The 13,722-nt window shown below is 39.6% G+C and overlaps 1 protein-coding gene across 2 annotated transcripts in view; it reads right to left on the reverse strand.

Moving 5' to 3' along the window:
- The window catches only part of plxna2 (plexin A2), a 519,114-nt gene that overhangs the window by 436,533 nt on the left and 68,859 nt on the right, over positions 1–13,722 (reverse strand). The window lies entirely within an intron of this gene.

Raw genomic sequence — 13,722 nt, forward strand, 5'->3', positions numbered from 1 at the left:
AGTCTCTTCCTTTTATTTTTATTTAGTCTTATTTTAGTCGACTAAAATATGTGGACATTTTAGTCACAGTTTTAGTCTCATGAGAAACTTTTAATTTAGTTTTAGTCCAATTTTAGTCGTCAAAAATATAACTTTGACTAAAATTAAGACTAAATATTTTAGTCGACGAAATTAACACCGGCATAAGGGGTACAAAAAAACCTTCATTTACATTTAGATAAATAGCTCAATCTGGATTGTTGCCCACCCAAAGTTAAAATCACTAAGGTCTTTCATCAGACTAAAATTTACACTAGAAAATGACTATCTTAAATGAGAACAATGACTTTAAAGAGGAACAAGTATATATCCCACTTGAAAATATTTATTTTCAACTTAAAGTGTTACATAATAATCTGGATTCAGAAAGAATGTGCTTGTTCCATTGGCAATAATAGGTCATTTTATGTCATTTCTTCCTTGATGATGATGAGTCTTTTTCCAGTGTGCACATTTTATGCTCACGCAACCTGAAAATAATGCTCTGTATGAAATTTTGCAAAGCTGTTGGTCGACATAAAAACAACTAAAACTTCTCACTTTGTTTGTGACAACTTCCAAGAGAAAGTATCTTCACAAAACTGCCTTGTTTTGTCGCAGTCAGCAGAAGTAAACATGAGACGCTCTGCCCTCGAGGCCGTTTGCTCAGCACGGTTTGGCCAGAAATGTGATGTTTTTGCTGCGGACACGACTTTATTTACACCAGACCCACATTCTCACCCCACAAAAACAAACTTTCAAATTTGGCCGCAGAAAGTGTTTACGTTTTGTTGCAGCTCTAAGTTGCAATCACATAAACTGGAAACCCACCCAAACACCTGTTTCAGACAGATTATCCTGTCTATGGGGTCATTGTAACTTGTGTTCAGACATGCAGTATATTTTGGTGTAAAGAGCTAATCTACTAAAACAGAATTGAAATGAATGCAGTTCAGAGTATTCTTATTCCAGAATGATCTGCTGGAGCATTTTCAGTGGGTTGTGGGCTTTTAAATAACAGATGATGATTGGTTTTGAACATTTTTGATAGTCTGCTATTTAATTAAGGCACAAACTGCAAAATGTAATTATAATGAGAAAAAATGAGCAAGGGCCTGAGAAAAGTTGTCCTTGTGAAGACAGGTTTAGTAACACACTAGTGTCTTTATCATGTTTTGGACTGAGATCTTTTATATTCTCTATACAAAGTCTCTCGCTCCGAGTTAATTCATTCAAATGGATCGAAGAACTTGAAAATGTGTTACTCTTTATTGTTTAACCACTTAACCGACCACATTTTCTCCAGTTCGGATTGACCCAAATATAAAAGCTTCTCCACTGGGGAGGAACAGCGCAGCACCTCATTTGAAAGCCAAGACCTTCAAAAGTGATTGTAACTTTTTTTGTCGCCTCATAGTCATGTTTTTGAAGCGTTTTTGTCGCACTTTTTTTTAGCTTTTTAATCGCTTTTTGGGGGGCTTTTTTCATTGCTTTTTTGTAGCTTATTTCACGTTGTTGTTGTGCCTTTTTTGTCAAGTTTTTACTTTTTTGTGTTTTCGTCGCTATTTTTACGCAATGAGCTTTAAGATTTGGGTAAAGCCAAACTGGAGAAAATGTGCTTGGTTCAGGTGGGGATTAAGAGCTTATCAATTACAAGTTCGAAAGAGTATTTCTATTCTGGCCGTGGCCCGTCATTACAGGTCAAAGCTGCAGTTGTGAACCGCTGATCTAAATAATACGCTTGTGGTAAATGGTTCCTTGTGAATTTCTAACGCACTGTACATCGCACGCTATAACAAATGAGACTTCCTTTCCTAATGTAGCCTTACATTGTGCAGTGAGCGATCAAAGACATGAAAGTACGGCAGCTGAGAGGGGTCAGAGTTTACCGGAGGTGTGCGAGCGCTTTGCTTTCCGTTTGACTTGGCAGACATGTTTGAGCTGCGGATGAGTGGGCGCACCTTGCTCTCAGCGAGGCTCATTACCCCGGCCTATCATCACACCTCTGCCGGACACTCGGGCTGCATAACAACTACCCGACCTGGCAACGTGCAGGCGAGACGGACGGAGGGGATGGGGGTAATGTGTGGAACGCTCTGAGCTGCGGCTTTAAAGTAAGTACTAAGTAACGTGTTTACCTTAATAAATCCTTTTCGTAGTAGTGGTAATACAAGTGTTAATGGGAGGATTGGAGGGTCTTTCACCTCCCCCTGGCGTCTCTGGCCAGAAAACCACAATTGCAACTTGACTGCCATCAGACCAGGGCAACCAATACACACTAATAGAATCACGAAGAAGCTAACAGGCCAACGGGCAAAGCTAACTGCGGGCTAGCACCATTTAAACAGTAGTCGAGTTAGAGTGAAAAAAAAAATTCCATTGTGTAATTGGATGTGCAATATCCCTCTCTCCCTTCGCCTTTTCGGTCAGCGTAGTATTTACGCTCACGGACAATTAATGAGTAAAAAAATCGCAACTTGCTACGACACCTGCAGTTGCGCTTATGGCCTCTAGGGGCAAGAGTTATTTAGTACTGCTTTAAAACTGGTTTCAAAACTAAAAAATATACATCCATACAAATAAGAAGTGAAAACTTTCTGCTACACATCTGTTATTTTATATGTAAAGTAATGTGGAGTTAATTAAGAAAGAGGGATTTCAAATGATTGCTGTGCTTAGGGCTGTCACAGTAATTACTACACCCACTGTAGAGGCAAATCTTTAGTTCGCTAGTTTCTAATTTTAACCTCTTCTATGAATGACTGACACTGAGGCTGATTTTACGCGTGTGACAACACTATCCGTCGCAACACGGTAAAATGACCGTGTTGCTCCGTCAGCCATCTTTTTATTTTTTGAAGTCAAGTCAAAGAACAACAATCAACTTCTTCGTGGGCAAAGACAATACACTGCGCCTTCTATGGCAAAACATTTGCTTTCTTTGTAAATAGCTCAATAATTAACAGTTTTTGAATCAAAAATATTGCATGTGAAATGTATCATTTCTTTTTAAACAAACTATAAAAAATATGAAATACAAAATTAATATATATGAACATGAATTATTCATAAACATGTCGTATGAAATGGCGCTTACAACCACTTTTCGTTCAATAAATGACAAAACATTTTTGGGCTCAATATTTATCGTCTGTATGTTCTCTATGTCACACTTCTCTCACGTAATACTTTATTTTTTACCCTACGGTTGTATTACCTTGTATTTCATGTTTATAGTGGGGTACTTTTAGTTGGAGTCTTTTTTCAGCTTTAGAGACATTAAAAGGTCTTCAATAATATCGTTAATTGTGATGTTGTCGTGACTCAATATATCGAACTTCTGTTATCGTGACTAGAGCTGTCACGATAATTACTATATCGACTTATCGTTCAGTAAATGACAGATAAACAATACATTTTTGGGCTCTATATTGATCGTCTGCTCATTTATTAGCATTTTCTACCATTTGTCTAGTGTAATACTATATTTTTTTGTTAGTTTCATTGTAATTCATGTTTATTGTAGGATATTTTAAAGTGGGGGTATTATGCAAAATGGACTTTTTCAAGCTTTCCATCATGTTATTATGTCATTCCCTCATTAAAAACATGCCTGAAGTGTTGCCTTGGCACATTCACGTATTTTTGAGTAATCTGTATAAACTCTGATGGCGGCCATTTTAGGGATAGGTTTGCCTGAGTCCTCCTAGGAACGCCCCCACCTCCTGGAGACGCCTCCGAGCTTTGGTCACCAGCCGAGTAACCAACCACTGCTCCTCAGCAGAACCCCCTCCCCACTGATGCCACAGACAGCGTGTGGAGGGGGCGTGTCTAAAGGCTCAGAGGTTCTTAAAGAGACAGAGGCCTATTTCATTCACTACAGCCATTTTGAGAGAGACATTTTATACAAGGCAGTTATTCTAATTTACTGCATTTACAGACCAACAGAAGGTTTGGTCATCATTGTAGTGTGATATAGACTGGTGCTATGGGACTGAAAAAAGCAGAATACCCCCTCTTTAAGAGAAAGTACTTTTCGAACAAAGCCTTTTCTGTCATTTTTAAGATTTAGAGTTTTTCTGAGGCAAAAGAAAGGTCTTCAATAATAAAGCTTATCGTGATATTTTCGATACATAACTTCAGGTTTTGTCATCGAGACAGTTGTGCTGACACACACTTGAAAGAATGCAAACATTAACTACCCGCGTGTCCCAAACAAACGTTGCCATTACAAACGCTATCATCACACTCGTCCCAAAGTAAATGTGGGACAAGACAAAGGTTCTCGGTTGTCGAATGGGGTCGACCGCGAGGGGAGCAGCGTGGCCTGAAAACGCCATATGCGGAGAAATCATATCGCCAGACAGACTTGAGGCGCAATAACCCTGCGCTGCTCTGGCTGCCGCTCCATAGGCTCCATCCCTGGATCCAGTCCAATCCAGCCCCGGCTCCCACTGCGCACATCTCCATCTCATTACCCCTCTCTCCGTCAGTGCATCTCCTCAATGTCTGCGTCGCACTGTCGGGAAAGTTGGCTATTCTTGACTGACGTGCGCTCGGGAGTGAGCCTATAGCCCCCGTCGCGGCTGCAGCGAAAGCTCTCAGCGCTACTCAGATTTTCATAAGCAGAGCCCTCGCCATAGCGCTGACAGGGAATAATCGCCCACACTTTTATAGCCGTGCTCTCTCTTTTTATGGCGCTGTCTTTTATTCTCATCTCCCAAAATAGCACAGAGGGCGTATAGGGTCCACTCTGCAGTATTAAAGACGCTTGCGTCACCAGCCGTGCAGGTCGGGTACCTTTAAATGCTTGTGTAATAGGCAAAAACTTGCATTATTTATCATCGCGGCCGTGACGTGGGACTCGCTCATAAACCTGTGACGCTCAAGTTTGCAAACAGCGGCAACTCATGCGCAACTTGGCCCATTGTCAAAAAAAAAAAAAAAAAAAAAACGGGTTTTGCTGCAGCAGGAAATAGGTCACCTTAAGTTCATTTTTGGCATAATTTCAACATTTATTTTTAGGTACGGCGAGTTTGTGACCCAAAAAAAGGGACGTTAGAGCACGACTGTCCCAAGCTGCTTAAACTGAGGTCATAAAAGGCAGCCTCCCGGCCACAATCGGCCCATCAATCAGCGAACAGACCCGTCTAATAAATCAATAATTTAACTGCCGCTAAACTGTACATGTGGGAGTTGGCGGCGCTAAAGCACAATGCGCCCCCGGGGAAGGAAAATAAATTGACTCACGCTTGAAGGAAAACCACAACAGAAAAGTAGAAATGCGAGAAAGGAGGAATAGAACTTTTCTCTCTGTGAGTTCAGCGTCTTTGGAGCAGTGTTCATTTTGACAACAAATTTTATTTTAGTTTTAGTCTTAGTCTTTTGACTAAAATTTTAGTTGAGATTTAGTCCAAAAAAAACGTTTCAATTTTAGTCTAGTTTTAGTCGACTAAAATTGCATGTCAATTTAGTCGACTAAATTTAAGACTCATTTAGTCGACTTCGCATTTATAATATTCATTATAATCATATTTATTCAAGGTCCTCGACTTCATGGAGCTGCTCCACATGAACAAAGCTCAGAGCTGTTCATTTGGCAGAGAATCTATATGATCTGAGGCTCTTTCAGACGCTCAATACAAGTTTGGATGAACTTTTTGGTTTCTTTTTTAAAAGACATTAGGTTGAAACAAACAAAAGCTGTTCAATTACCTTACGCGTTTTGACGGACAAGGGAACTACTTCCGTCTTCGTCAGAGGCGTCTCCCGACGTGCATGATGCGTCTCTTATTTAACCAGCACTCGGCGGAAGGCGTGGCCACACTGACAGGTTTATTGCTTATGTCAGTGTGGCCACGCCTCTGACGAAGACGGAAGTGGTTCCTTGTCCGTCGAAACGCGTAAGGTAACTGAACAGCTTTTGTTTGTTTCAACCTAGTGTCTTTTAAAAAAGAAACCAAAAAGTTTATCACTCAAGAAGACACAATGAATGTAATAAAAGATGAAGTTTGGATGATTTTAGTCTCTCCTTTTCATTTTTATTTAGTCTTATTTTAGTCGACTAAAATATCTGGACATTTTAGTCACAGTTTTAGTCTCATGAGAAACTTTTCATTTAGTTTTAGTCCAATTTTAGTCGGAAAAAATATCACTTTGACTAAAATTAAGACTGAATATTTTAGTCGACGAAATGAACACTGCTTTGGAGGGCTGGAGTGAAGCAGAGTTAAGACAGAGAGTTCAGCTTCCGGATAGAAAATAAGATGCATTTTACTGAAAAAGCACCCTTGCAACCTCTTGGCAGTAATTTAGTGTAGGAACAACTGAATTTTTTTTTTAAATGCAACACTTTTGTCTTTGTTCCCATTTTCATGAGGTGAACTCAAGACATCAAACTTTCTTATATACACTATTGACCCATTTCTTCCAAATACTGTTCACAAATGTGTCAAAATGTGTGTCAGTGAGCACATCTCCATGACTCAGGCTGTCTACAATAAAAGGACACATGTTCGGCTTTGCTTTATTGGGGAGGTCAGAAAACTAGCATCTGCTTTGACCATTTCCCTCACGTCGTGCAGCACATGGAGTTGATCAAGTTGTTGATATGGACAACAAACACTTTATTGATGGCATTTTGAATGGCATGTTCCCCTATTGAGCATGTTTGGGATGCTCTGGATTGTTGTATAAAGTACGACAATGGGATGTGCTGAACTGTGTGAGGCAAATCATGGTCACACCAGATACTACCAATAAAGAGAGTGTCCTTTTATTGTAGACAGCCTAAGGCACACCTGTGCAATATTCATACGCTTAAAGGGGGGGTATTATGCAAAATGGACTCTTTCAAGCTTTCCATCATGTTATTATGTCACTCCCTCATTAAAAACATGGCTGAAGTGTTGCCTTGGCACATTCACGTATTTCTGAGTAATCTGTAAAAACTCTGATGGCGGCCATTTTAGGGATAGGTTTGCCTGAGTCCTCCTAGGAACGCCCCCACCTCCTGGAGACGCCTCCGAGCTTTCGTCACCAGCCGAGTAACCAACCACTGCTCCTCAGCAGAACCCCCTCCCCACTGATGCCACAGACAGCGTGTGGAGGGGGCGTGTCTAAAGGCTCAGAGGTTCTTAAAGAGACAGAGGCCTATTTCAAGACATTCACTGCAGCCATTTTGAGAGAGACATTTTATACAAGGCAGTTATTCTAATTTACTGCATTTACAGACCAACAGAAGGTTTGGTCATCATTGTAGTGTGATATAGACTGGTGCTATGGGACTGAAAAAAGCAGAATACCCCCTCTTTAAATCAGCATCTCGATACACCACACCAGCGAGGGGGGATTCTCTGACAAAGAAGCACTCACTAACACAGGTTTAGACAGATTTGTGAACAACCTTTGAGACAAATGGGTCTGTTGTGCAAAAAGGGAAAAGTTGTACGTCTTTGAGTTCACCCCATGAAAAGTGAGAGCCTTTTTTAAGCGTGTACATATTTCTTTATTACCTCACATACTTCTCTAAACCCAGCTAATCTTCCTTTTATGTCGATATATTCAGAATGTTCATAATGTTTAGGGCCGGCTCTGCACATATGGCGATGAGATATGGACTCAGACGGGAGAACTGGGAGCGCAGTCCTGGGAGGCAGCAGTCAGTAGCAGACTTGGACTTATCAAATGCTACTCACTGAAATGCCACATATGGTCTACTGAGCGCCACACCATTTGGTCCTGATTATATTGAGATTGTTTAGATGATGTTGGGGTAGACTTGGCAGCGCAGCCTGTTCCCTGCGGAGCCTGAGCGGTGCGGTTTGTTTAAATGGAAGTGTGTGTGCGTGGACACCTCTTACAGCTCTTTGCTTTTTCCCTCCTTGTCGCGCAGAGGTGAAAGTTAGGTTTGCGTGCCTCAGTCTGCTCGGTGTGATACAAATACTTGCCAAATGGAGTAGTGAGCTATTTATATGCTGGACTGAAGTGATGTCATGTTGTCAAAATCGACTTCCACAACACCTCCTCACGAGAGAGTTGTGGTTTTCTGACATAAAGTATTATATTCTCAAAGCTAGCAAGCCCATGAAGTAGTCATAAGGAGCAAAGATTGTCAGAAAAATCAGGAAGTAGTAGTTGTTATTTCTAAAATGAGAAGTAGCTGCATTTGAGGCCTATTTAGATAGCGGTAGGGCTGCTCGATTATTGAAAAAATAATAATCACGATTATTTTTGTCATAATTGAAATCACGATTATTCAAACGATTATTTGTTGCCTTTAAAAAAAATCCATAAAAAAAAGTGACAAAAATCCAGCAAAAGGGAAAAAAATCAGGCAAAAAAAAATGACAAAAATCCATAAAAAATGACAAAAATCCAGCAAAAAAATAAAAAAAAAATCCAGCAAAAAAATAAAAAAAATTCATCAAAAAAGTGACAAAAATCCATCAAAAAAAAGACAAAAATCCATCAAAAAAGTGACAAAAATCCATCAAAAAAAGACAAAAATCCATTAAAAAAGTGACAAAAATCCATCCAAAAAATGACAAAAATCCATCAAAAAAGTGACAAAAATCCATCAAAAAAGTGACAAAAATCCAGCAAAAAAGTGACAAAAATCCAGCAAAAAAGTGACAAAAATCCATCAAAAAAAGAAAAAATCCATCAAAAAAGTGACAAAAATCCATCAAAAAAAGACAAAAATCCATTAAAAAAGTGACAAAAATCCATCAAAAAAATGACAAAACTCCATCAAAAAAGTGACAAAAATCCATCAAAAAAGTGGCAAAAATCCAGCAAAAAAGTGACAAAAATCCAGCAGATAAAAGACAAAAATCCAGCAAAAAAGTGACAAAAAATCCAAAAATTTAAAATGAAAAAAAAAAAAATGAAAAGATATATATATATTATAATCGATTTTTTTGCGATAATGCTAATTTTGTAATCGTTTACTGTTGTAATCAAAATCGTAATCGAATTTCGATTAATTTCACAGCCCTAGATAGCGGCATGCTAGCAACAACTAGGCGTCAACAGTTATAGTAGAAAACAGGTTTGAAGCTGGATGCCCTTCCTTTTACAACCACACCAAACATTTACAACCTGTTATTTTAGGGCCATATGTGGCTTGTTAGCACCTAATCCTGCGGTTCCTGGTTATTTAGTGAAAGCTGAGGTTAAATCCTGGTTTAGTCTGTGTTTGGAAACGCTTCAGCCTTGTTCTAATCTGGATTCAGTCCTCATTTGGATTTAATTTGAAGGTTGAACACCGGTTTAGGCCCCTAGAGGCCATAAGCGCCACTGCATGTTGCGTTTTTTTACTCATTAATTGTCCATGAGAGTAAATACTAAGCTGATAAAAGAAGACAAAGGGAGAGAGGGATATTGTTCATCCAATTACACAATGGAGATCTTTTTTTTTTACATGACATGGCTGTAAACACTGCTTAAGTGGCGCTAGCCCGCAGTTAGCTTTTCCCGTTAGCCTGTTAGCTTCTTCTTCGTGATTTCATTAGCGTGTATTGCTGGCTACGACCCGGAAGTTACTTAGTTCTTCTTTAAAGAACAAATGCGTAGCGTTATGGGGAAGACTTGGCTCCTTGGATTATGAAAGACCGCTAAACCAGAGAGCCAACACAGACATCATGCTGTAGGTAAATAGGGCAATGCAGGTGAAGTGTCTTGGGGTGGGCAGGGGCGGACTGGGACTGAAAGACAGCCCTGGACTCTGACCAGCCCAAATTAGCGTAATTGTGACACTTCCACAAAGACATATTTTAACCTCTTACCACCCGCCTAAACCAAATGCATTCTGTCCTCTTTTGGCTGCGTAACACCATATTTGAAAGCTAAGACCCACAAAAATGGTCTTTTTCCTCGCGTTGTTGCTGTGTTGTGTCACCTTTTGTATGTTTTTTCTTTCTTTCTTCCTTTTTGTTGAATTTTTGTTGAATTTTTGTTGAATTTTTGTTGAATTTTTGTTGAATTTTTGTTGAATTTTTGTCACATTTTTGTTGAATTTTTGTCACATTTTTGTCACATTATTGTTGAATTTTTGTCACATTTTTGTCACATTTTTGTCACATTTTTGTTGAATTTTTGTTGAATTTTTGTCATATTTTTGTCACATTTTTGTTGAATTTTTGTTTAATTTTTGTCACATTTTTGTTTAATTTTTGTCACATTTTTGTTTAATTTTTGTCATATTTTTGTCACATTTTTGTTGATTTTTTGTCACATTTTTGTCACATTTTTGTTGCATTTTTGTCACATTTTTGTCACATTTTTGTTGCATTTTTGTCGCATTTTTGTTGAATTTTTGTCACATTTTTGTCACATTTTTGTCACTCTTTGGTTTAGTTTTTGTCACATTTTTGGTGTTTTTTCCCCAAGAATCTTTTTGATTTGGGTAAAGCCAAACTGGAGAAAATGGGATCCGTTCAGGTGGGAGTTAAGAGGTTAACCTCTTACCACCCGCCTTAACGCTAACGTGTGCATTTTCCCCAGTTCGGCTTTTTATTATAATTTTTTGGATTGGTATCATCTGTTGCTTTTTTAATTACTTTTCTATCATTTTTTGTCCGTGTTTTTCCTCACATTTTCATCCTCTTTTTCTCGCTATTTTGATGCTTTTCTTTTTAGCTTTTAGATTTGGGTAAAGCTCGGACATATGGCTCAAGGGACATGCTTTCTGTTTGTTTCCGGTAGATGCACGGCATATGTTTGGACACCGATTACTCTTACTTGTACTTGGTTAATCTAGAACAAAAATACTCTTCGCACTTCATAAATACTTTCTCCCGCCGTGTAAATATGACACAGACAGTACAAACACACAAAGATATCTCCCGTCTCTCCGTCTCCGTCTCTCTCTTCAGATGACAGACGGAGACGGCTGGCTGATACATCTTTGATTGCCTGCTGTGCGGCGTCTCCCCTGGCTTAGCTTTATTCCCCACTCCAGCCCGGGCCCACATGCTACCAGTAAAAAAAAAAAAGAAAAAAAAAACACGGCAAGAATTGAAGTTGGATGTATAATTAAGACTCCCCGATGCTTAGAGATCACTGGCAACCTGCTGCTCCGACGGGCCAGAAAGAAAGGCGCACGGGGCGGCTGCAATTTACCCAAGCAGGCAGAGTAGTTCTAACAGTTAGCGTTGTGAACCGTTTGGGGAGCGTAAGCCTTGATTTGGAGAAATGGGTGGTCTGCGATTACCACAGAGATTCACAAAGCGCTGCGGTGAAAATGTGGGGTTTTAGCTTTGGAATAGTGTGGAGGTAGTGATGATGTCAGATTGTGTGCGCTGATGTCCCTCCCTGAGATGGAGAAAGAGTGAGGATCCCTGTGTCATTCCCAAAATAATTCTACAAAAATCTGATTGCTGACACATTGATAACTCACCACTACAGTGCTATTTGATGTTCTGAAACCTATTATTCTGTCAGTCTGTCTGAACATACAGGATGGGAATCTGGCAAAGGCTCTAAAACCATTGACATCTATCTACATAATCCATAGTATAATGCTGTGGCGTCATTGACTGTTCAATGAGGAGCACCATGTTTTACGTCCATCTCTATACTGTATGTATCACTAGGGCTGAAACGACTAATCGATTATTGAAATAGTCGACAACTATTTTAGTAACCGATTAATCGTTTTCTGGTTCACACAGACTCAAATAGAGCAAAAATGACATGAAAGTGTAGTATTTTTGATGAAAACCCTCTTTGTTTTTCATAGTAAGGGTCTGTAGTGTTTTGTACATTGTAAATTTCATAAAAATCCGTCTGTGTCTCGTCCAATCAGAAGCAGAATTAGCGTCAAGAGCCTCCAACAAACATTCACTTTATGTCCTCAAGCGGCGCCACTTTAGCGTCATGTGATAATTTTATTTTTTCTTAATCCAATTTTCCTACACCATTCACAGCCAAGCGATTAATCGATTAATCGATTAATCGTAAAAATATTCGATAGATTAATCGATTACAAAATAATCGTTAGTTGCAGCCCTATGTATCACTAACACTTAATCCACAGCTTATGTACAATGTGAATCACAAAAGGTCAAAGATATGACACACTGACTGTAGGAGGCACAACACATCAGTAATATTAAAAAACAATAGTGTTGACGCAGCATACGCATTTGTGGCAATGAGTTTTCGGTTTGTTTTGATTGCAAGATAACCACATATTTTGCTGACATTTCTGGGAGAGATTAGCTACAGAGCTCGAAAAACATTAAAAGCATTTGGAGACACTCCAGAACCCCACCAGAGTCAAATATTCACAAGTTTGTTTTCAGTAGAGCCAAAAGTGGTGAGCTTCTGTGTGCTAATACTTGATACAGTATATTATATCTTTAGTATAGCGAGATCTGGCTAACGCCTTGACAAAGATATGTAACATCGGACTGTCTCGATTTTAAAGAATCCTACTGAGAGAGAACCATCTACGGTTTATAGTTTTGCTCTAGGTCAAGAAAACTATCATAAGTATCAGAATTTCAACGTAATACCATTTCAAACTGCTTCGTAAAATATTTCCAATCACGATTACAAAGGGCAGGCCGTCCTTTTAAGCTTGTTTTGCATCAATACGAGATTAAATGTCAATAATAATCCTTTTCATCCTGGATTTAGCAAACTTCCTGCCCCCCATTCTGCCCCGGCGCCGCATTCTCCTGAACCACCGAACCGCCTTCGCTTGAGCGCTAACTCGCGATAGCATCTCCCACCTCCCTGACAGTCACCTCTGACTCGCAGCTAATTGGGAATTATACTGATTTCAATAAAACTGGTCAATGGAGCGCCTGGGGATTTACAACAAGGCAAGCTAATCAGCAGTTCTAAGTGGCTCTATAAAGACGTTATTAGAGCCTAGACATGCATGCAGACCTACCGATATACGGCATATATATGCACGGGCACACGCGCGCCAACATAACGACTAGTCTAGCTAATCATTAATTCTTAATAATCTTAAATTCCTATTAGCAATTACAGAGTGAACACACAAAGGACGGGAGCCCCTCGGGAATAAAAGGGAATCAAGACACTTAATTCTACTTGACAACATGGCGCAGTCGTACAGCCTGGTGTTAAGGGATAATTGGGTGTTTCAGACGGAATAGGCATGCCTGTGATCTCTGGAAGCATCAGAAGGACGCTATCTGGAGTATCAGCCCCTCCCACTGCTCCGTGCGCGCGCAAAATTAAAGATTGCATTTATTTGGAATGAAAATCGTCTTTCTTTTGAAGCTTGCCAAGAAAAACCAACCCCCGTAATTTGTGAACAGCGCCCACCGAAATGCTGTGTAAAGAGGAAGCTAACGTCGGGATTCCAGGACAATTTGACGTAATTACGTGTAGAATGAGTGCGATTTGTGAGCGAGGCAGTGAAAGGCAACTCGTAATGATGTCTGTGTTTATTTGTGTTACAAGCGCGCACACGCCCAGCTCTCCCGAATGTGCTTTTCTGGCTCAGCGAGAAGATAAAGTCTTACCCTAAACACTTACTGGAGTGAGGGAAAATAGGTCTGTGTTTTTGGACCGTGACCGTGCGACCTAGTGATCAGTGGAGATTGTTTTTTAGTGTGGTAACATGAATGTGTCGTAAATGTATTGTTAATTTGAACAATACGTTGTTTCTAGATATAATTTTTATTGCAATAACATTATGGCATGAGTTATAAATCAGGA

The sequence above is a fragment of the Gobius niger genome, assembly GCF_951799975.1.
Source record: "Gobius niger genome assembly, chromosome: 6".
Lineage (NCBI taxonomy): Eukaryota > Metazoa > Chordata > Actinopteri > Gobiiformes > Gobiidae > Gobius > Gobius niger.